Genomic DNA, 26,140 nt, shown 5'->3' on the forward strand with positions numbered 1-26,140 from the left:
GGACACAACTCAGCTTGGCTCTTGACACAGTTTAGCCACTCTAGCAACCCTAGTAGAAAGCCATTCACATCATGGTGGCCAAGTCTCAGAGCAGGAAGAAGCTAGGTAGGGAGGAGTCCTCTTCTAGGTCACATTTCCAGTGTCCCACCACAAAACTCGATCCTAACAGCATCCTCCATTGCTGGAAACATTAGTAGATGAATCCACTAATGAATAGATGCCTAGGTACACCTCTTAGTGCATCAGAGTTGGGGGGGGGGCATTCTAGATCTAAAGCATAACAACTTCTCATCCACGTTATTTTTATTAGCATATATACCTGCTTATTATTTTCCATTCGGAATGTATAAATCATGTTCCTCCATTTCTCACCTGCTTCCCTGTTTCTCTGATTATCTCCATAGGTCAGTCCAAATTATCTCCTTTCCTAGGTGTGGCATGTTTAGCTGCTCACTTCCATTGATATTTTATCCCATATCACTTTGGCTTCGGCTTTTATCTATTTAAATAACAGTATTCTTGCCAAATCACAAACTTCATATTGCCAAAGCTTATCAACGCTTGTAATCTACATTTTACTCAAACCTTCCGAAGTACTCAGCATATTTTCTCCTCCCTAAGTGACATTTTTTGTTTAATGTCAGTTTCCTAGGCTTTCCCAAAATGAGGTCTCGTCATGAAGTTTTAGTTACCATTACATTACAGGTTTCTCCTCCACCAGATATACAAATGTTCAAGAACAGAGGCATTACAAAGCCAATTTCGTTGGAGAAATTGAATTTCTGGACCAATGTCTGTTGGGCCATTAAGACATTAGTTGTTCTATGATCAGACTTCCAGGAAATGACTTGATTTATTATTTCAATTTATTTGACTTTTAGTTCATCCCAACATGATAAACTTAATGGGGTTTATTAACTAGCATTCAAATGTCTAATATTCTCATTTAGCTTTGTCTCAGACTTGTGATATTTGGAAAAAATTAACATTTCCTGCTTGGCTGCCAGGTTTAATGCTCAACAAGGAAATTTCACATTGAAGAATCTCTTCTTCTGTGCTCTCCCTCCTCTGAAATGTCCTATAACTGTAAATACTGATTTTTCAATTTAATGGATTAAGAAATCCCTTGCAAAGCCAGGCATGGTGGCGCATGCCTGTAATCCCAGCACTCGGGAGGCTGAGGCAGGATGATCGCTGTGAGTTCAAGACCAGCCTTCACTACATAGTGAATTCCAGGTCAATCTCAACAACATAGTGAGACCCTGTCTCAAAAAAAAAAAAAAAAAAAGGAAAAACAAAGAAATCCCTTGCAGATTAGTAAAGCATGCTCTTGGTGTGTCTGGGTGCGTCAGAGGTATGACCTTGGGTACTGTATACATTCCCACATCTGTTCCTTTCTGGGAATATTTCCCTGCTCTGATATCCAGCTACCAAGAAATAAGCAGCTTTGCCCTGCCACACCATTATATTCCTGCACTGGAGCCAGCAATAAGAGACTGACTTCCTTGAAACTAGAAGACTAATTAAACCCCCTCACCCTTTAAACTGTAGATGTCAGGTATTGCATCTCAGCAACAAGAAAGCTTACTAATAAATTTCCATGGCTGAGGTTATCTACAGCCTTAAAATAAATGACTTTTAGCTCACACCAAGGTATATAGCAAACTTTATTGGCTCCTTAACTTTTAAATCTTGGTTACTTGTAAATCCCCGACCACTTGACAAAAACCTTCCAGAAGCCTGAAACCCAGAGTTGCATCTGTGACTATGCCCAGCTGATCACAATCCTGGAAATTTTGGTCCATTAAGGACCAAATACAAGGATAGTATTCAAATGGATGCAGATGTATGGGTCTCTACATTTCAGCTCTGCTCCTGCATCAGTAGGAAGTGCTAGGGAAAGTGCTATTCTGAAAGTCATATTCTTCATGGGTGTGTCAGTGTCAGTCAGGACTAGCAGAATAGAATCATAATGATTCTACTGCACCCCACTGGCCTTGACTGGATATGACTGTGTATTTGAAAATGATCCCAAGGCTTTTGGTGGTACTGCATCAAAATTACAAATACCTACAGCTCTTTTTCCATATCCATTCTCTCACTCCAAGGTTTTTTATAAGCCCTCACAATACTTTCAGAGAAACTAAGGAATAATTGCTCTGAAATTGTGTTCCATCTTTCTGTCTCAAAATAATAGATTCTAATTGCATGGTAGTCACTGGATTTGGAACTTCTACTGTTAGAATTAGTAGGGAGGAATGAATTGATTTTCAGTTCAGGTTGAGGACTGACCTAGAAGTTTCTACCACTTCACATGGGTTCTCTGAGGCTCTCTATTCCATATACTCCCAGATGACACAGTGAACACTAGACAAATACAGAATGAAGGCTGTGGATTACAGGGACTCACAACACGGGTTCAACCATAGTGGGAAGAAAGAAATACATAAAGAAAAAAAAAACAGAAACATGAATAAATTTGTTCATAGCATCTAGAAAATCTCAGAAATAGTGTTCAAGATTTAGGAAGTGAATTACAAACTTTCCTGTGGGCTTTGGGACTAGAGCTCAGAAATGAAAACAAATAATTTAAAGAAATAACAGGTTTATGCTGAAAATGTGTGAGAAAGAAAAGACAGACCTTTCAACATAGCAAATGCAAGTATTGGCTTTATGTGTACTGCAGGCAAGAAACTTCAGTCTAAGCACCAGACTTCCATGCTTAAAATTCTCAACAGGGCAAGAGGAGAGCTCCAGATTGAGAAAGGTTGGTGAGAATAGAGAATTCTGTCCATATCCAAGTACCAAAAGTTAAACTGCTCATCTAGGGCTTGAGAGCTGAAAGAAGCCAAAAGTTGGGAAAGGAACCAGTGACAGAGTTACAATGGCTCTCTGAGGTCCAGCCTTTGAAATAACAGTGAAGTGTGGTGAGACATGAAGAGAAAAGACATGTTTTATGTAGTTTAAGAATGCTTTTTCCCTGTGGAGATGCAATTTTTTTAAAGTTGAATCGCAATTTCTCTGGTAAACAAACTTGGTGTTACTTAGGTGGAATTTTGCCTGGAGAAAGAAGCTTAAATTACTTGCATAAACAGAATTTCAAGCATATATAGTTCAGTGTTTGAAGGATGCTATTGGAGGTGACTGTTGTTTAAATAAATCCCTCATGAGCTTACTTAGAGGAGGTGGTGGAATCTGATTCGAAAAGAGTACCAAGGGAGAATCTTGACTGCATTTGTCTCTTGGCCTTATAGTCACATAATGCCTGGAAAGACCTAGGCAGGCACATTGGCCTTGGAAAGAGGAGCCACCCAATTCTCCCTGAAAAGTGTTAGGTGACAGAGAAGCAGGAGTGTGGATGACAGAAACTGTCATGGATTTTTCTAATTTTTTGTCTCTTTCTTTAAAACAAGTTGCCATACCATCCAGGCAACCACAGATTTAGCTCTGGTATCCATTAAAATAACAGGAAAAGAACAAAAAAGTAAGGAAATACTGGCTTCTAGAAGAAACTCAAAATTTCTTTCTACTGTTCTTTAGTTCCAGGGACCATGTGGATAGTTAGATTTCAAAATAACTTACTGGCTATGTTCAAGGTTAGAACAAAGGGTTTGTAGAGTCTTATTTCTACAATGCCGAAGGGGTACCAAGAGTCCTCTATCACATCCCTTTAGAAATAGTTTGAGAAAGCTATTTATCATTTTGGCAATTCTGAACAAAATAAAAATTGAATATGAGATTGGCAAGATGAGATGTACATGTGAGAGGTTTTCAGAGGCCACAGTATGAGAGACGAAGTGAATAGGAAGGAATAAGTGTCAGGAAGACCAGTTAGTGAGAAAGCTCTGAACCGGGAAGTTCACTATTCTTTGTATGCAGACATATTTTAAGAATTTGTTCCAGTTTTCTCAAGGCCTAAAATTGCCTTTCTACCCATGCATCAAAAAAATGGAGCTAATGGAAGAGAGTGACAAATTCACATCCACACTATTCCATGCTTTTAAAGACTTTTATCATCACAGGCATGGGCTGCCCTACTGCAGACTGAAGTCCTGCCTTGTGTGTGAGATTTTCCATGCAAATTAGGCAAAATCAGGCATCTTCATCCACTACCTGGATCTCTCTCTCTCTCTCTCTCTCTCTCTCTCTCTCTCTCTCTCTCTCTCCCCTCCCTCCCTCTCCCTTCCTCCCTCCTCACTTTTTCCAACTCAGACACAGAAACCAGTGTTATATGGAGAAGAAAAGGAAAATGTATCTTGTCTCTTCTAATTCTGCCCAGAGAGTTTTGGGTGCTACCTAATTATGTTCTTGAATTTTTCTTGGCCACCTGTAATTGACCAGACACTAGCTCACAGAGCATGCTTAGATGAATGCAAAGAAATCAATATTATCCCATGCATATTATCAGATCATAGAGCAATGAAATTGAAAATCAATGGCAAAATAAACTAAAAAAACCACATAAACATATGGAAATTAAATAACACCATTATGAACAATTGATGGGTTACAGATGAAATTAAAAGAGAAATTAGTTTCTATAATGAAATTATGATGCCTATACCATATGTCACAACTTATGGGATGGATTGAAAGCAGTCCTACAAGGGGAGTTTATAGTGGAGAATTCTCATATTAGAGGAAAAAAGAGTGAGCTCAAATAAATAAAACCATGTTGAACCTCAAGGTTCTGGGGGATAAAAAGAGCAGGTTAAACACAAAGCTCATACGAGAAAAGAAATTATAAACATTAGAGCAGACATCAATGCAACTGAGACTGAAAAAACAATACAAAGAATTAATGAATCAAAGAGTTGGTTCTTTGAAAGATTAAGCAAAATAGACAAAACTTCATCAAACCTTATCCAAAAATGGAAAAGACCCACATTCATGCAATTATACGTGAAAAGGGCAAAATCACAACAGACCATGAAGAAATCCAGAAGATCATCAGTATCTCCTTTGAGAACCTGTTCTTTAATAAGATGGAAAATTAAGAAGAAATTGATAAATTCTTAGATATATAAGAATTACCAAAGTTTAATCAAGAGTATACAAAAATTCTAAGCAATCCAATATTAGACAATGAAATTGAAGAAATAATAAAGATGTACCAATTAAGAATAACCCAGATCCTCATAGATTCACAGCTAAATTCTACAAGAACTATAGAGAAGATCTAATGGCACTACACCTCAAACACTTAATGAAATTGAAAGAGAAATAATATTCCCAAAGTCATTTCTGAAAGGGAGCTAAACCAGAGAAGGGCCCAACCAAAAAAGAGAATTATGGGCCAATCTATTTAATGAATGCAAAAACAGAGATGCAGAAAAAAAAGATACTGGCAAACAGAATGCAGCAAATCATCTAGAAAGTTACACACAATAACCAAGTAGGATTCATCCTATGAATGCAGGGGTGGTTTGACATATGCAAATCAATAAACATAATACACTATATTAACATTTCCAAAAACAAAAACCGCACAATCATCTCAATACAGAAGAAGCATTTCAAAAAGTCCTACACCCATGTGGGAAAAAAACCCTAAAGAAAATTGGAATACAAGGTCTTTATCTCAATCTTTTATAAGCCATGTATGACAAAACAACAGTTGACATCATATTAAATGAACAAAAGCCGAAAGCTTTCACTCTAAAATCAGGAACAAGACGAGGATGTCTACTTGCATTATTCCCATTCAATGTCATTCTGGAAACATTAGCCAGAGCAATTGGAAAGGAGAAAGAATTTTTTTAATATAAATAAGTAAGGAAGTTAAATTACTATTATTTGTAGAAGACATGATGCTCTACACAGAAGACCCCAAAAACTCTATCAAAAGAGTCCAGCAAATTCAGTAGTGCAGCAAGATACAGTCATTCAAATGTCAGTAGCTTTCCTGTACATGAATAACAGACTTACTGAGAGAGTAAATACTGAATCGCTTCTGTGGTGTGAAAAGCTATAATGTTACATAAGATCCTAATGGTATAATTGAGAGAGAAATTAGGGAAACATCTTTCAAAATAGCATCAAGAAAAATGAAATACTTAAGAATCAATATAACAAAATAAGTGAAAGATCTTTACATTGAAAACTACACTACTATGAGGGGTGGGGATTTAGCTCAGTGGTTCTGCTATCTGCTTTGTGAGCACAAAGACCCAAGTTCAATCCCTGGAACCAAAAAAAAAAAAAAACAAAAAGAAAAAGAGAACTACAGTACTCTGAAAAAGGAGATCAAAGGGGATATGAGAATATGGAAAGACATTCCCTGTTCTTGGGTAGGCAGAACCAATATTGTGAAAATGGTCATACTTCCAAAACTGTTATACAGATTAATGCAATCCAAATGAAAATACCTATAGCTTTCTCACAGAAATAGAGAAACAGTTCTAAAATTCATATGGAATCTGAAGAGACCTAGAATAGCAAAGGAAATTCTGGCCAACAAGGGCAAGGCAAGAGGCATCACAATCCCTGATTTGAAGTTGTACTACAAAGCTACAGTGATTTTAAAAACTACAGCATGGTATTGCCAAAAATAAATAAATAAAAAAAATAGATTTAAAGATCAATGGAAAAGAACAAAAGATGGAAAAAAAAAAACTTCAAACACACCTCATCTTAGACAGAGGGCCCAAATACCTTCACTGATAGAAAGATACCTTCTTTAATAAATAATGCTGGGAAAACTACCACTTCACTATATTAACTAACCTCCACTAAATTAAACCTAGACTCATCTCTCTCAGTATGTACTAAAATAAAATTGAAATGAATTAAAGATCTTAATATTAAAACAGAGAAATTTAATATGCTGGAGGATAGAATAGGAAAAACTCTTAAATATACAGGTTTAGGCAAAGACTATGAACAAAACCCCAGTTGCACAAGAAATCAACAACTTGAAGCACATCAAATTAAAGGGCTTTTGTATAAAGAAAGAATTCACCAACAAAGTGAAGAAACAACCCACAGAATGGGAATAAAATTTTACCATCTATGCCTCGGACAAAAGACTAATATCTAGAATATAAAGAACTAAAAAATCAAAAGTTTAAATTTAAAGACACAATACAAAAATGAGCACCTGAAATTAGTAGACATTTCTCAGATAAAGAAGTACAAATAATAAATAACTATATGAAAAAATGTTCAACATCACTGGTCATTCAAGAAATGCAAATGAAACCCTGAGTTTCCATTTTACTCCAGAAATAATGGCTATCATCAAGAAATTAACCAATAACAAATTCTGGTGAGTCTGTGGTGGGAAAGGAATGCTTTTCCACTGTTAGTGGGAGTGTAAACTGGTACAACATGGAAATCAGCATAGAGATACCCCAAAAATCTAAAAGTAAAGATTCCATGGGCCGGGGATTTAGCTCAGTGGTTTGTTGGCCTGCCTTGCAAACGCAAGGACCCGAGTTCAATCCCTGGTACCAAAAAAAAAAAAAAAAAAAAAAGATTCCACATGACCCAGCTATTCCCCTTCTCAGTATCCTCCCAAAAGAGTAAAAAGCATCATGCCACAGTAATATAAGCACACCCATGTTTATATCAGCATAATTTATAATAGCTAAATCTTAAAAACAGCCCATGTGCTATTTCATCAATGGATGGATAAAGAAAATGTGGTATTTATATACAATGGAGTGCTACTCTGCCATAAAGGAAGATAAACTTGAGACACTTTTAGGAAAATGGATGGCTCTCCAGATGAAATTTTAAGTGAAATAAATCAGACATGAATCTCAATACTGTATTGCTTCTCTTGGGTGAGAATCCCAAAGAGTAAAAAAAGAGCAAAATGGCCGATAGATATTGGGAAGTAGGAAGAACTTGTTCAAATGGGGAGAACAATGGAGTGGGGAGAGAGAAGGAAAGAAAGGGGATGTTTTTTAAAAGAAAGGAATGGAAGAAAAAGCTTTTGTAAATGGAGAGGGGAAGAAAGAATGAAGGGAGAGGAGAAGAATAGGAAAAAAAGAATTGTGATGTATTATGTACATGTACAAATGCCCCATGATGAATGTGATCACTATATATGCAAACATGCACTAGCAACCAAAAAAAAAAAATAGAAGAGTACAACAACCCAAGTATCCAATCTGTGCATAAGGACCACACATATTAGTCTTGGAGGCAGACTTAGACAGTGTTCATTAGGTAATAGTGCACATCCATCAGAAAGAGAAAAGTAAGAATAATAACAAATTATATTAAACATATATTTCTGACATTTTTACCTATTGCACAGTACTTTCAAATCAACTTATTGTTTATTTGTCAGAACAACTTTCTGCAGTCACCTCATAGATCTCAAAACTTGGGCCTCATCTGCCTCATACAACACAGCCAATGGTGACAAAACTAGGATTCTTCCCTGTCTTAGTTCTTTTCCCTCCTTCCCCCCGGACAAAGGATGAAGTCAATCAAGACTGCCTTAGCGTTTTGAAATACTGAAAACCATTCACCCACTCAGTATTCCTCTAATAGCTTTATTAGCAAGCAGTCTACTTTGAAGAATTTTCCAGTCTTCCAAAGCTTGCTACACTCCTTGGTATTTACAAAATATTACAGTTTTCCTGTAGCACTGAATAGTCACTGTCGGTAGATTGTTCACTCATACTGAGCTGGAGACAAAATGAAGTTTGTCAAATATCAACATAGCTCTAATCCCATTGAGTCATAGCTGCTGAAACCCTCACATCTTTAAATCAGCCTTTGAATCGCTGTCCCCACAAATATAAACATATTTTTTTTTAATTTTTATACCTGGCATCCAAATTCAGAAAGGGTTGGATCATTTCCTTCACCTAATGGCTGCTACCACATGAACCAGTTCAATGGAAATTTCGTGTTCTGTATCCCTTGGTTTCCCATGACAAAATCTCTCAGAAATAACACTTGCTTAGAATGCTCCTCCACAAAAAGCCATGCCATCTGTAAACTAGATTCTCCATGTCTGATCACCTCAGGACAGGAGGTTATGCTCTGCGCTTCCCATCAGTCTGATCCCTACCCCAACCTCCAACCAAACAAAGCACTTGGGAACATTCACTCTGCGTGTCTTTGTTCCCTCTGGTTCACTAGATTTTTAACTAAACATGAGTCGTGTCTTGGGATTTGGATTGCACACTTAGTCTTGATTTGGGCACATCTGGGCCTCATCAGATAGTGAGAAAAACAAAGAGTTGTTTCTCAAGCACATTGTGAGATAACAATACGGCATTAACCAAGGCTGTTAATTAAGGAAAAGTCTATGCTACCCACACTGTAGAACAAATGACAGAGTATTGTTCTTCTCTGCTTAGATTCAAAGTCGTCTTCTCCCTCCTAATTCTTCTTGGACTATCTCTCAGAAAGCCTTCCTGTAGACACTGATTGGTGAGTGTATGGAAACCATAACAATGTGTGAAACATGAGCTAGCTCCTCCAGGACAGTTTGCTTTCTATGGGTTTCTCAGACATCCAATTCAGAAACAGAGAATATCTTTACTCCCATCTCTCAAAAACTATAACAGATAAACATACATTCTTTATTTTACCACTTCTAATATTTTAAATATTCTATGTATTTCTTGATTTAGACATCAGAAAGATCTGTTGGGAACTAATGACTCATTATCTATAAGACCAAAGCCTTAGAAATAGTTTGTCCAAAAAATATTTTTTGATATCCTTAAGCTTCAAGCTTGGACACCTTTAAGAAGAGTGAGAAACATTTTCCAGTTCTAATGTTCATGAAGGCACTGCTGTGGATGAGGGGCAGGAATTCACTCACCAGCAGATGCCCTTGCTCTTTGCCCCCTCTGTGGAGTGAGGGCAGCTTGCTTCCCACCCAAACATGACTCCTTGTTGATGAGGGAGGTCAGAGGGGAGAGGAGGAATGAAGCAAAGACTAAAGGAGATGGCAGATCAGACAGGGTAGGCCAGGTTACAATGTGTTCATCACAAACACACAGCTTGGTGGTTTAAAATAACAGAGGTTCAGTCCCTATTCACACTACAAAACTTCTCATTTGCACCGAAGTCACCTTCAGTGAGGGATCCAGGGTGAGGTGGGCCACCCATTGCAGCAAGGCACTTCACCATTACCCCGGAGAAGAAAAATGTGCTGCTGCTGGCTATAGTTATCCATGCCCTCCCTGGGAAGCAACAGTGTCCACCATACTCATGTTCTATCATCCAATTTACAGTGGGTAGCAAATAAGCCTGCTATGTGGCCAGAGTGGAAGACCTGAATTTATCACAGTCCTAAAGATGACCGCCATTGGAGATGGAAAAGGCAAGGCTGATGAAGAGCCCTGGGCCAGGTTGCAGGCTCTGTGGCTTTCAGGAAAGTAGGTGAGGTAGGTCTTGTGCCTATGGTGTGAACCTAGTACACATGAGGAGTTACTCCTCCAAAGATACCCATTAGAAGAAGGCAGAACTGGTCCTTTTTGTGTTCTGCACCCCTACCTGATGCCCCTTGCATATTACAGTGTCCCACTGAGCAATCAAAAACTTGCTCTATGTCCTATGCACACTTCCACTGAAGTTGGGTGAAACCCTGATACTAAGAGCAGTTTCCTATGTCAGTATACCAAGCCTAGGCAGAGTCCAGTGAACAGGTGCAGAGTACAGCCAGGGATCACCTTGGGATGACTTCCTGAGTGGGGCATGACCCATAGTCACTCTGGAAGGAGCAGTATAATTTGTTCAAGGGAAGAAGAGAGCAGAGAATGTTCCAAATTAACATAACAAGGGACAAAAGGCAAAACACCAAAAGGAGGGCCCCTCATTTGGGAGAAGCTCTGAGTAAAACAAATACATTCTGCTGGGCACAGGCTAGATGAGGCCCTGTATCTGGTTTACTCAGCAAGGGAGCCAGGCTTTGTGCAGAAGAGACAAGAGGCTCTGAGGGAAGATGTCATATGGTGTGGCTGCTGCTTGTGAAGGTTGCCTGACAACAGAACAATCTGGAGGTGGGAAAGAGAACTTCAAGGATATTTCACTCTCCAAGAGACAGCTACAATGATCCTTGTAACAGGCAGGTTTGAAGTTAACTATAAAATGCTAGATCTCATTGTATCTATAGCATTTTAAGCCCTGGTTTTAAATATTTGATGCAATTTGATTGTTCATCCTTAGGACAGAGTTCATAAGCTACCCTGAAAACATACAGCCTTTTGTTGAACTCCAGGGAGAGGAGTTAGCTAGTGAGCAGGACCCTTCAGCAGAGGTCTCTGGAGTAGTAACTACTCAGCAAAACCTTTGCATTGGGGAGATGAATAAGTCATGGCCCCAGAATGCTGACCTCACTGTTTAGCAGACCTATGAGTGACATTTTGAGCAGAAAAAAGTGGATGACCATGGGCCTTTTCTTATCTCTATGAACCTGAAAATGAGCCTTGACCCAAACACAAAGTACCAGCTCCCTGCTATTAACACCACCAACTACCACATCTCTGCCAGAGCCAAGAAATCTTCCACACATCCTTGGGAGAACTTAATTGCCTGCTTATTGCCATTACTGTGATTAATGAAGGTAAACCAGCTCTCAGCAATGCTTCATAAAAGGAGTAGGCTGCCTTGTCTTAGAATACAGAATCCAGGAACTCTGAAACCCCTCCCAGCAAAGCATTAACACATTTTCCCATCTCTTTCTCAGAGTCTGTCCCTTTACCTGCCAAGATGGAGATTCCCTCCCTGCCTTCTTGTCCTCCCCTGCTCCTCCAAGCCAGCCCAACTCAGCTGATCACCCCAGCCTCAGGCTCCTGGAAGACCAGCTGCTAGAGGTTACTGAGGAGTCAGCCCTTTCCAACTAAGGTGCAGTAGGGAAGCTGGGGTGGGACTCATTCAGATTCAATTTATTCTCTGCTTCCTTCTGATTTTATGGCACTTTTACTTTCATGGCCCTGAAAAGGCATCTCTGTCAAAAAATACACCACAGCATTAGGCCTGTGGAGGAAGCACTTTCCGATGCCCTCCCCTGTGAGGGCATAAATAGGGAGGGTATGGCATAACTCCTATTTATCTGTTGGCCACTAGCTCCCGCTGGAAGGCAGAAAAGATCTTGCAGTTTTCCTTAGGAAATCTTTCTCTTCCCAAGGATTGTAATTAGCTAAATGCTCTCAAATGCCACCATGAAAACAGCTGGGTGTGTTACCAGGTGATGGTTCAAAGCTTTGCTTGTGGGGATCTTTGCCTTTCTAAATGTTAATTGCACTCTGAGAAAAGCAGGAAAAACATCCAGTACATTAAAAATAAAAAACTGTGAGCTCACGAAGGAAGCAATTTGTAACAAGGGTACATAGTACCTACTGCATGGAAGGGGGAGGCAGTGGGGGGCATTTAACATGTGGTCACTTCCCCACAAAGTGAGCAAGATGGACCCTGGGGCAAGCAAGATAGTCCCAAGCTGACCTCATATGTGCCAGGTCAGATCCTCCTTAAGATCTTGAAAGAACAAAATGTGATGGTCTACCCTTCCCCATAAGCAACTTAAAGGATATTTATTTTTCAAAATTACATTAAATTTGTGTATTAGCTAAATTAAAATAGCTTTTTTCTAGACATTTTAATGGCAAACTTATGGGTAAATTAATTAAAATTGAACTTCTCCCCCTTTTCTGGTAGGAGTGGGTGTTTCCCCTTTGCCCTGAGCACCTACTTGGTCAGTCTCTGGTGTACTCTCTATCACAGTGGACCCTGGGCACAGTCATCAGAGTAAAAAGTAGACAAATGATTGCTGAATAGGAGAAACATCAAGAGAAAGAGGTTCCATAGTGGAAACTGAAGCAGGAGGATGTCCTTACCTAAAGGAGAAAAGCTGATCTCCATGATGAGACTTTTTGAGTCAGGGGGAAATATTTACAGGAATAAGGAATACTTCTATAGGAAAAGGTTGAGTACATAATAATAAAGGAGTAGATGGGGCTAAGAATGAACTAAACAAAAAAATGGCCAAACAAGTTAGAAGACAGGGCTCATGGTCTAGAGGGGATAAGATCCCAGAAATTATATATATATAATTTAAAAAGTGCAGAATCCTGTCATTTGCCTCAACATGAATGAACTGAAAAATGTTGTGCTAGGTGAAATAAGCCAGGCACAGAAAGAGACATGTGGTCACTCATATGTGGAGCCTGACAAAGTCAAGCTCATAGAAAGAGTAGAGTGTTGAGTATCAGAGAGTGAGGAGAGAGGGTATTTGAGAGAGTTGTTGATGAAAGGTTATGAACTTTGATAAGTAGAATAGGTTTTGAGACCTATTGCCTGTCAGGGTGACTATAGTTAATAATAATGTATTGTATATTTCAAAATAACTACAGGAATGAATTTCAAATGTCTTACCATAAAAAATGGCAGGTATAGGAAGTGATGGTTATCTTAACCAGCTTGATTTAATCACATCACACGGGAACATATCAAACCTACCTTGTACCCCATAGATGTACACAAATATGATTTATCTATCATAAATAATATCCATGATATTTTTAATGGAAAGGTAAGAGGTAGAACAAAATGACATGTCCATGAGGCCCTTGGGTCATGAGGCAGGAAAGTGACTTTTTCCAGCCATCCCAACAGTGGGGACTGAAGCAGTTCCAGCTTTCCTTGTCTCACTGAAGAATAGCCAGGTGCTATAGGACCACCAAGATCAGAGAGAAGGGCTCTAGTGGGAAAGGAGAGATTGTCTCCCAAGCAGTGGGGATCCAGGCAAATGAACTAGGCTGACACAGAGCAGAGCCCTAACCATTATTCTAGCATAAAATCTCTCCTCTCCCACCAACCACACAAAAACAACAAGGACAACCACTGTAACACAGATCACTATATGCCCATCACTCAGCTACACTGCTTACATCTCTGGATTCATTTACACATCCTCCTTGAATAAGATGCTATTACTGTCCCATTTTAAAAGAAGGAAACTGAGACATGGAAAGAAAAAAAGAACTACTCTTGCCAATCTGGTGCCTGACAGAGCTGAAATTTAAGCTCAAGAATCTGACTTTAGAGCCAAATTCACACGCTATTCTGCCTCTTAAATAGTTGTTGCAAGATTTAAAAAACATGAGTAAGTGAGAATTTCTAGTGGATTTGAAAGTTTTAGTTTCAGAAGTATTCTGAAAGTCAGGCCAGGTCCAAGGGTGAAGCACCAATCAATGATGGATGGCTGAAGATTTCTATAATTGTTTTAATGAATTATGAAGTAAACTAATAATAGGGGATCTACTGTAAAGCACCGGAGGTTAAAGTGAGAATGGAGATGTGTTTTGGTGCTTTTCTGTATGCATCTAAAAATGTGTTCACTCCAAGCCAAAGCCACATTAGGTGGTATCAGACCTGTGCTGCTTAGCTGACAAGGAAGGCCATTAAGGTTTATGTGGGTTCTGCAGACCCTGATCTGGATAGAAACACCAGAGAAGCAGAATCAAAGCCAGGACAGCTGAAAATAGAAACATGTTGCTATGGTACTGCGAACCCAAGAACCATACAAGCAGAGTCCTTCCCTGCAAGAAGAGAAGAAAAGGGAAAGCTGGGAAGATCACGGCATATCCAGCAGGTCAGAGTAGTTTTCTCTCAGAGATCTGCTATACATGGGACTCTCTGCCTTCCCTGGTCACTGGAGAATTGGGAGCATGAGCCTGGCGGATATTCTGTGGAAAGTATGACACACACTTCAGGGCCCTGGGCAGAACTATCCTGTCTCTCTTAAGTTCTCTGCTTCTGCACCCTGGACTCTGCTTTCTGAACATCTTAGGGGCTAAAGAATGAGATTCACTGCACACCTCCAACCCCAGCAAGGAAGGGTACACTGAGATCTCTCCCACTGGCCTGCTTGGGCCCATTCGAAAGGACCAGGCAGCTGTGCCCTCCACTGCCTGCTCTGCCAACTGCTTCAGCAAGGAAGGTAGCTGTGCGGGCACCCTTCAGACACCCCCATGACCCCCCCCTCAGATCTCCTGATTGGGAAAGTCCTTGGACCCACTCTAAAGAGGCAGAGGTGCTCATAAAAGGTATTTTTCTGAGCTCCCAAGTTTGAACATCTTTAAAGAAAGGGCAGGGGAAAACTGTAATAGAAATATGTGGAGTTCAACCTGCAGGTTGGAGAAATCAATTTGGACCCTGTGGCCTGAGGTCAGTCTGAGTCACAGGGATGTGCCATTGGCTAGCTGAGATCAGGGGACTTGGTTCTGCACATGGCTGTGCATGTGGTATATTATGAAAACATAGACATAGTCTGAAAGAGGCCCTTAAAATTCTTTGTATTTCTTTCTTTTCCTCATTACACTCTGCAAATTCTTTCTCTTTTCAGTCCTGTTTCTCTAACTCAGTCTCTTGCTCCACCTTATTATCCCTCATCTCCCTTTCTATTCCTGCTGCTGCCCTAACTCAGATTTCTTCTTTTATCATTTTTTCTTTTTTCTTTATGTTCTTTTCTTCTGTCATTTGCCTCACACATAGGTCAGTAGTTTCAAGGGAAAGTGAGCCCCTGTTACTGTTAAGGGGATATAGTCTTCTCCTTACTTTTGCACTCTGTCTATCCCTTTTGAATTTAATAGTTTTGAAAAGATTGAAACCATCTCCAATTCTTTCACTTATCGACTCCTCTCATCCTAACTCTGTTTAAGCCCCCATCCTAAATGGTAAAGATGCTACATTGAAAAGTGTATTCACTGCAAACATATTTTGGGCTGCTTCTTCATTTTAATTTAACTCACATGGGTTAAAAGTGATAGATTAATGACTACCACAAGTGGTTAATTTGCAAGCTGTGCTTGATCCTATTGTGCTGCTGAACATATCAATTCAGATAAAGGATTGTGATTGATTTAATGAGTTGTTTTCTTGATATTATGAAAATGAGAATGTCTATGAGTCATTAGAGAATCAGAAATTAAAGTGCAACTATATCAGGAAGGTTTGAGTAATAACCCAGAAATTAAACCAAGGACAACCCAACAATAAAAATAAAAATGAGAGAACACTTAAGCAAGTCACAAAGACAGACTTCCAGTTCACCAATGGCAAACAGTAGGGCAAATGCGGATGAAAAGTCTGATAGTGAACCAGCAGGATACCTTGAAGCCATAGCACAGGAAGTAGCAAAACAGACCAATCAGGCTCTAGAAAAATAAAAACAGAAATAATTTCCCATATAACCGTAGAGATGGTGAGCAAAATGAAAGTCATGATTCAAGACTCTAGAACAGAAACAGAGAAAAAAAATAGATGAGCTCAGGACCATGATAGAAGCCACGAAGGCCCAGAATAAGAAAGAAATGTAAACAATGAAAGCCCAACAGAGGAAAGAAATGGAATGCATAAAAGAGATTCAAACAGATACCCAGGAGATTAAAAACTCTATTGAAAGTGCATGCAACAGAATAAAACACTACAAAGACAGAATTTCAGATATAGAAGATAGGATTGCAGTCAGTGACTATGAAAAGAGAGGTCTCAAGAAATAGTAAGGGATCATGAGAAATCTAACCAACAACTCCTAGATGATGCAAAGAAGAATAACACAAGACTGATAGGAATTCATGAAGTAGCAGGACAAAATACAAATGACTTTAAAAAATTAATGACAGAAAACTTCCCAAACAGAAGGGAAGAATTAGACATACAGATAAGTGAGGCAAATAGGACTCCAACTAGCCACAATAAAAAAAAAATTCTACACCTAGACATATAATAATCAACATCCCAGAAAACCAACAGAAGAACAAAATACTATAATCAGTAAGAGAAAAGAAACAAATCGCATTCAAAGGAAAACCCATCAGAATCACAGCAGATTTTTCAATATAAACTCTAAGGTCAAGGAGAACCTGCAGTGAGGTATTTCAAGTCCTAAAAGAAAACAACCTCCAACCTAGACTGATGTATCCTGCAAAACTCTCTTTCAAAGTGGATGGGGAAATGATACTTCCATGACAAAAAACACCTGAGAAACTTCATGAACACCAAACCAGCACTACAAGGAATTCTAAACAATATCCTAGAAAAGGACAATGAAGGTAACAACACCATGAGCCCCAACAGATGAAAGCAAACAGGCAAGGCAAGAAACTAAAAGGAGAGGACAAAAATATAAAGAGTCAACAAAAGGACAATAACATGACAATAATCAGTCGGTACATATCAGCTATAGCCATCAATGTCAATGACCTCAATTTACCAATCAAGAGAAATAGACTGGCAGAATGGATTTAGAAGCAAAATGATGCAACAATATGCTGTATACAAGAAACACACCTATTGCAAAAAGAAGACCATAAACTTAAAGTACAAGGATGTAAAACAATTCTCCACATGATGGAAGCACAGAAAAAAGCAAGGGTATCAATCTTATTCACAGACAAAGTAAATTACAAACCACAACTCATTAAGAGAGACAAATAAGGCCACTACATCCTTGTAAAGGGAACAATACAAGAACATAAAATGACAACCATAAACATATATGCACCAAACATTAATGCCCCCAACTCTATAAAACAAATATTAAGTAACATGAAAAACCAAATAAGCACTAATACAAATATAGTGGGGGATCACATGCTCCACTGTCGCAAATAGACAGATCACCAAGGCAGAAAATGAACGATGAAATACTAGAACTGAACCAAGCTTTTGAATGCATGGACTTAATACATGTAGAGTGGTCCACCCCACTAAATCAGAATATACATTTTTTTCAGCTGCACACGGGTCATTCTCCAAGATAGACCACATAACAAGCTCACAGAACAGGTCTGAATAAATGCAAAAGAAAAGAAGTTATCCCCTGTATAATAGCAGATCATAGCGCAAGCAAGCTGGAGATCAATAATACAAGAAACCATAGGAAATTCACAAACACATGAAAATTGAACAGCACTGTCCTGAACGATCAATAGATTCCAGAGGAAATAAAAGAAGAAATCACACAATTTTTACAAATAAATTAAAATGTCAACACAACATACAGGAATCTATGGGACACAATGAAAGAAGTTCTATGTAGAAAATTCATACCACTGAATGCCCACACTAGGAAAACAGAGCGAGTGCAAATAAACAACTGAATGATCAATCTTACACTCCTATAAAAACAAGAGCAAGCAAAACCCAAAACTTGAACAAGAGAGGAAATTATAAAGATTAGAGCAGAAATTAATGCAATGGAAACTAAGAAAATGATACAAAAAATAAATGAAACAAAGAGTTGGTTTTTTGAAAGAATAAATAAAATTGATAATCCCTAAGATAATCTTATCAAAAAAGGAAAGAAAAGGCTCAGATCCATGCAATCAGGAATGCAAAAGGTCTTCACAACAGATCAAACAAATCTGGAGGATCATTAATACATACTTTGAGAACCTGTACTAATAAATTGGAAAACATAGAAGACACGGACAGATTTTTAGACAATTATGAATTACCAAAGTTGAGCAAAGAAGATAAAACGTTTTAAACACCCTGATTACAGTCCGTGAAATTGAAAATGTAATTAAAAATTTAGCAACAAAGAAAAGCCCAGGCCCTGATGGATTCACTGCTGAATTTTACAAGACATTTAGAGAACTACTGCCTTTAATCTTCAAATTTTTCAATGAAATTGAAAGGGAAGCTATACGTACAAATTCATTCCTGGAAGCAAGTATCACTTTGAGTCCCAAACCAAGGAAAGATTTAACTAAAAAAGAGAACTATAGGCCAATCTCCTTAATGAATACAGATGCAAAAATCCTTAATAAGATACTAGCGAACAGAATACAGAGGATCATCAAGAAGATCATACATCCTGAGCAAGTCAGATTTATTCCAGGGATGCAAGGATGGTTCAGCATACATAAGTCAATAAATGTAATACACTATATTCACAAAGTCAGGGGCAAAAACCATATGATCCTCTCCGTAGATGCAGAAAAAGCATTTGACAAAATACAACACCCATTCATGATGAAAGCCCTGCAAAATATTGGAATAGATGGTCTATATCTCAATTTAATAAAGGCTATTCTTAATAAAGGCTATTTATGAAAAACCAACAGCAAACATCATATTAAATGGCCAAAACCAGAAAACTTTCATGTTAAAATCAGGAACAAGACAAGGATGCCCACTATCACCACTCCTCTTTGACATAGTTCTGGAAACATTAGCCACAGCAATTAGACAAGAGAAAGAAACTAAAACAATAAAGATAGGAAAGGAAGAACTTAAACTGTCATTATTTGCTGATGAAATGATACTCTACATTGAAGACCCAAAAAACTCCTCCAAAAAACTTCTAGACTTAATGGACAGATTCAGTAGAGTAGCTGGATACAAGGTGAACACCCAAAAATCAATAGCCTTCTTTTACACAAATGATAAACTCACTGAGACAGAAATTAGGGAAAAATTCCTTTCACAATAGCATCCAAAAAAATGAAGTATCTAGGAATCAATCTAACAAAAGAAGCAAAAGACCTCTACACTGAAAATGACAGCACTCTCAAGAAAGAAATCAAAGAGGATATAAGAAAATGTAAAGACATCCCCTGTTCCTGGGTGGGAAGAATCAACATAGTGAAAATGGCCACACTACTAAAACTGGTATACAGATTCAATGCAATACCAATTGAAATTCCAACACTATATTTCACAGAACTAGAAAAAAGAATCCAAAAATTCATTTGGAACCTAGAATTCCAAAAGCCATCCTAGGCACCAGAGACATGATAGAGGGTATAACAGTTCCCAATTTGAAACTATATTACAAAGCCACTATGATAAAAACAGCATAGTACTGGCAAAGAAACAGATCTGAGGATAAGTGGAACAGATTGGAATACACAAAAACAACTCCAGATGCACTCAGCTACCTCATCTTTGACAAAGTAGCTGAAAGTCCCCACTGGAGGAAAGATAGCCTCTTTAATAAATGGTGTTGGAAAAACTGGATTTCAACCTGCCATAGATTAAAACTGGACCCTTTCACCATACACTAAATTAAAATCCAAATGGATTAAAGATCTAAATATTAAAACAGAAACACTAAACTTGCTATAAGATAAGTTAGGCAGAACTCTGAAAGATATTGGCATAGGAAAAGACTTTATGAACAAATCCACAGTTCATTGGAACTAGCAGAAACAATCAACAACTGGGATCTCATCTTACTAAAAAGCTTCTGCACTGCAAAAGAAACCATCAATAGAACTAAGAGACAACTTACCATGTGGGAAAACATTTTTACCAGCTGCTCCTCAGACAAAGGGCTCTTATCTAGAATATATGAAGAACTCAAAACAATCAGCCCCCCCCAAATATAAAGACCCAATTCAAAAATTGGCATCTGAGATGAACAGACATTTCTCAGACAAAGAAGTAAAAGCAGCAACTAAATATATGAAAAAATATTCCACATCACTGGTCATTCGAGAGATGCAGATGAAAACAACACTGAGATTCCACCTCACCTCACAAAAATGGCTGCTATCAAGAAATCAAACAATAACAAATGTTGGCAGGGTTGTGGCGAGAAAGCAACCCTTCTCCTTTGTTGGTGGGAGTGCAGACTGGTGCAACCACTATGGAAATCAATATGGAGACACCTCAAAGACCTGGGACTAGAGGTTCCATTTGACCCAGCCATCCCTCTACTGGGTATCTTTACAAAAGAACTAAAATAATCATATCACAGTGATATATGAGCACCCATGTTTATAGTGGCACAGTTTGTAATAGCTAAAACTTGGAAACAGCCCATTTGCCCATCAGTTGGAAACTGGATAAAGAAGATGTGGTTTCTCTATAAAATGGAATATTAATCAGCCATAAAGAATGAGAAATTGATTCATTCATAGGAAAATGGATACATATTGAGGATATACTCCTAAGTGAAATAAATAAGTCACACATGTGTAAATACCAAATGGTTTATCTGGTGTGAATAAAATGTAATAGTACCTAGGATCCTGATGAGATAACTGACATTTTGAAGTGGGAAGAAAAGGGCTAATGGTGTAAGGAAGGTGGATGGGGAGGGGAAGTGCAATAAGGGGAAATAAAAAAAATGTGAGAAAATGAAAAAATGGAAATAAAGTGTTTTTAAATGGGGTGGGGAGGAGGGGATGAAGGGAGGGCAGGGACAAGGGGAAAAAATGAGAACCAAGACCTGTCATGTAAAGGTACAAGATCCCAATGATGAATGTAACTGTACTGTATCCCTAAAATGTACCAATTAATTCAATTTTAAAAAATAAAGAAAGAATGAATGAAATTCAACATTCATATGCCTTGGACTTTGTATTAGTGACTTTTCACTTTTTGGACTAAGATATTTAACATCTACAGCTTAAGGGAAGACAGGTCATGATTCTGCTGATCCTCAATGCTGTCTCTCCTATGAACTCCTTTTGATTTCATCTACTGGACAGGCTTTCTGCAGTTTCCACTCACTCTTCTAAGTCTCTGTGTGTCTCCTCACAGTACACTGACTGCCCCTGGGCAACACATGTGCCCTGGACCCTTGCACACTTCATTTGTGCCTCTGCTCAATACCTCATCAGACATGCCTTCCCCACAAAGCCCTCCCAAGAACCCCTGCCTCTCAGTCATCTGTGTCCCACTGCCATGATATATCTTGTTTTATGAACTTAGCAAACATTGTGGCACACTAAATTTTTGAGTGTTTATTTCTTCTTTCTGTGTGAGACTCTGTGCAAGCTGAGGAAAGCCTCCTCCCTCTGGAGATACCCATACTCTAATACCTGCAAATGTGCTCCCTAATGGAGCAGGGGAGATTTCCCAGATGTGGTTCAACTGAGGATCTGAAAATATAGGGATGACCAGGCATCACCCAAGTGGAGCGACAGTCACAAGCCTCATTGTGAGAGGGAGGCAGGGGATTATTGAGTAGGAAGTGTTGTAACAATGGAAGGCAAGTGACAAAATTCCATGATGCCAAAGAACAGAGGTGGCCTCAAAAATCTGGAACTGCAAATGCTCAGATTCCTCCAGACCAGTGATGGTGAACCTATGGCACATATGCTGCGGGGGGCTGTTTTAATCATTGAAAGCTCTAAAAGGTTCATCATCCCTGCTCTACACCCTACAGAGGGAGCTAGTCCTGATCACTTCTTGATTTGGATCTGTAAGGCCCATTTGAGACTTCTGCTTTTGTTAAAAAAATAATATTATATTGCTTAAATTTGTGGTAATATTTTATAATGTATATAAGTACATATATACATACCATACCTTGGTCATTTTTGGTCCCCTTTACACAACCCTCTCCTTTTCTTCCTCCCCAGATCCCTGTTTCCTTCTCCAAAAAGTTAACTTCCCTTATTCCTATCCTCACTCCTTTATTTCACTTTTAGTTATTTGCACTGTGTATTTCTCATATAAGATCAATTATGCAATATTTATCCTATGTCTAATTTTTCACTTAATATTACAGTCTCAAGAGCCATCCATTGTCCTACAAATAACAGTACTCCACTGGGTGTATACACCTCTTTGTTTATCCATTCATCTGCCAATGTCCACCTAGTCCCTCCCCATAGCTTAGCTATTGTGAATTGCACAGCCATACGTGTGTGTGTGTGTGTGTGTGTGTGTGTGTGTGTGTGTGACTGTACTATGTCTTTAAGACTTAGGAAGTTGTTTCCACCTAATCTTTACTGTTTTTTTTTTTCCTTTACCCTCACTGACCTGAAACTTTAAAAATTTTTTATTAACTTTATTGGTACATTGTAGGTATACATTATGATCACATTCATCACTGAGAATTTGTACCTGTACATGATATATCTTAGTTCTTGTTTTTTCCTATTCCCCTTCCCCCTTCAACCCCTCCACCTCTCCCTATTTGCAAAATCTTTTTTTCCATTTTTCCTTCTTTTCTTATATTTTTTCCCTTTTTTCCTTTCCCCAACCCCCTACTTCCTCTTCTCCTTTGAACCTTTGCTTTCTATTTCACATTATCTATTATACATTTTCGGTCCTCATTTATACTTTCAGTTTCTCACACCAGGCAGACAATTTGGTATTTACATTTGTGTCCTATTTATTTCACTTAAGGGTATGACCTCGATATGCATCCATTTAGTTATAAATGTCTCTAGTTTATCATTCTTTTTTATTTTACTTTTGTTTATTTATTTATTTATTTTGGGGGGGTACCAGGGATTGAACTCAGGTCCTTGCACTTGCAAGGCACGCCACCAAACCACTAAGCTAAATCCCCAGCTCATTTTTTCATTCTTTATGACTGAGTAATACTCCATTTCATTTTTAAATATTTTTTTTCTTTATCCAGTCACCAGTTGATGGGCATTTGGGTTGTTTCCAAGATTAAGCTATTACAAACTATGCCACTATAAACATAGCCTAGCACTTAATCCTATGCCTGGCACAGAGTAAAAAATAAATGCAGAATGAATGAATGAATTTATCACCTCCAATATAAAACCAGAATTTTGAGGACAGGATCCAGGTCATATCTGGCTTTGCTTCCTACTTACTTCCTAGCAATTTACACAAATTCACTATTAAGAAAAAATATTAATTGATGTGGTAAGATGGTCAAAAGAGTACTTCCAATTGCAGGCAGACTTCAGTTTATTAAACAGCTGCTTTGTAACACACACCTCAGTCAGCACTGAGCACACAAATCCAACAAGACCTGGGCCAAGTTGCATCCAGTTGTTCCTGGCTCAGCCAGGGACAGAGGGATTGAAACCAGCATGCCAAACTGCAAAATTCTTAACTGAGCATTTACTGTTTTAGAGGAACAATGCTGCAATCCATTTTAATACAACTCTTAGGGTCTGGTCTTTACAATCAAGCAAATCTGAGTTTAAATTTCAAATTGTGTAATTATTTCACTTTCTTTAGCCTAGTTTTCTCACTGCAAATTGGAGGAAACCTTCTCCAAAGAGTTGATGAATGAATTAAGTGAACTACCACACATAAAGCTGGGATTGTTAACTTCCTGCATCAACTCAGTTGTGCCGTGGTGCTCATGTACTCAGTCAAACACTGGGTGTGCTATGAGTGTGCTTTTGGATGAATTAATATTTAAATAAAATTTGGACTTACACAGACTGACCTCCATTGTGATAATGGGCCTCACTCGACCAGGTCAAAACCAGAGGAAACAAAGGATGATCTCCTCCAAGGCAAAGGAATCCTTCAGACTGTTAGACTTCAATTGCGATATTGGATCTTCCTGGTGATTTTCATTATATGAAGTAAATTGAGGATGACGGAGATAAAACATCTTATTTTGCACCCCATAGATAAATAAATTCCAGAGGCATGATTCATGCTCAGCAGTACTGGCCATAAAACCCTGGACTTTCAACCATGACCCCTTCTATGATTGAAAGCCTGGCTATGCTGCATACTCAAAGTGCAGATTCTCATAAAGGATACAAATCAAGGGTCAACATTTATTGAAATTCCAGAGTTCTTAATATCTTCCCAACACATACAGATGCTCAATCAATAAACAATACTCTAATTGCATTAGACCACCTAGGCTCTTTGGGACTGTTAAAATTAGCTCCAGAAAGATGCTATATATCAAAGAGCAGAGGCTCTAAAGAGCAATCTCCCCTTTTACCTTTGCATTTTAATTCACTGCGTGACACATTTGCCTCTTACTGCCATCACACAGCTACTGACTACATTCACTAAACTTCCTCTGATCATCTCAAATATACAGGTTCACTGTATGCAGATCCTGGCTCTCCCTCCACCCTTAGTAAGCATGAATAAATAAACACCCATTTCTTGTTTTCAAAAAGGAACTTCTGATGAATAATTTACAGATATAATATTTACAAATTGTTATTAACATTGCTGCTGGCCAAACTAATGTTTGGAAGTAATCAAACATTCCTGAATGCAATTAATTTGGCCTCCATTGAAGTGGGAATAACTGAGACCAGCTTTATCTTTCTACCTGAAACAACAAAAATGTAGACAAGAATGACATGATATTGGACTTCCAGAAAGGAAGAGCAGAGATTTTTGATGAACAGAAAATACACTAGATGGCCCTAAATTATCCCAGCATATTTCCTACACAAGAGTTAGCCACAATGTGGGACAGGGAAACTGAACTCCTGCGGGACAGGGTACTGCAGTAACAGTCTAAGGAGCCCACAGTAGATATACTTTGCAAAGTGGAGTAATGGAAAGGAAAGAGTTATGCAGGGACAGAAGCCTGGAAGTCTTCATGGAGTCACTATAGAAGAATCCTCATTTAGCAAAGACTTGTGAGAAAATCACTTAAGGAAAGGAAAAAGAATAACTCTTAAAAAGTGCTAGGCTTTACAGGGGGATGCAGAAAGTAAATGTTCTTTTCAGCAGCCTGGAAAAGTTCAAGAACATTGGATCTCTTTTGCATCAGCAAAAGGGAATGATAAATCCTAGAATAGGGTGGAGTACTACTCAGCCATAAATAATGAGACACTAAAGTCATTTATAAGAAAATAGATGCACATTGAGGCCATACTCAATAAATAGTACATACATTTAAATACTGAATAGCTTCTCTGGTGTGAAAAACTAAAACTGAAAATAAGGTTAAAAATGTATAATTGATATTGTGAAATTGGAAGAAAAGGGCTAAATGAGTAGGGGAAATGAAAAGGGTAGGGGAAAGGAAAGAAGGGAAAAGAGGAAAATATGAGAAAAAATGGAAACAAAGTCTTTGTAAATAGGGAAACATGGAGGGGTTGAAGGAAAGGTAGGGGAATGGAGAAAAAATAAGAACCAAGATACAGCATGTAAAGGAACAACATCCCAGTGATAAACTGTTCTGTATACTTAAAAAGCACCAACAAACTCAATGAAACAAAAGACTGGGGCTTGCAAACCTATGACATGCACACAACAATAAGCATATAGAGTCCTCTCTGTTGAGCAGGGTAATAGCTAAGTCAAATGGAACCTCTAATCCCTAGATGTTTTAGGTATCTCCATACTGATTTCCACAGTGATTGCACCAGTCTGAACTCCCACCAACAATGGAGCAGAATCCCTTTCTCCCCACAACCCAACCAACATTTGTTTTTGGTTAATTTCTTGATAGCAGCCACTCTTTCTGGGGTGACATAGAATCATTATGTTGTTTTCATCTGCA

This window comes from Fukomys damarensis, unplaced genomic scaffold (genome assembly GCF_012274545.1).
Source record: "Fukomys damarensis isolate Sample0158 unplaced genomic scaffold, DMR_v1.0_HiC HiC_scaffold_1, whole genome shotgun sequence".
Classification (NCBI taxonomy): Eukaryota; Metazoa; Chordata; class Mammalia; order Rodentia; family Bathyergidae; genus Fukomys; species Fukomys damarensis.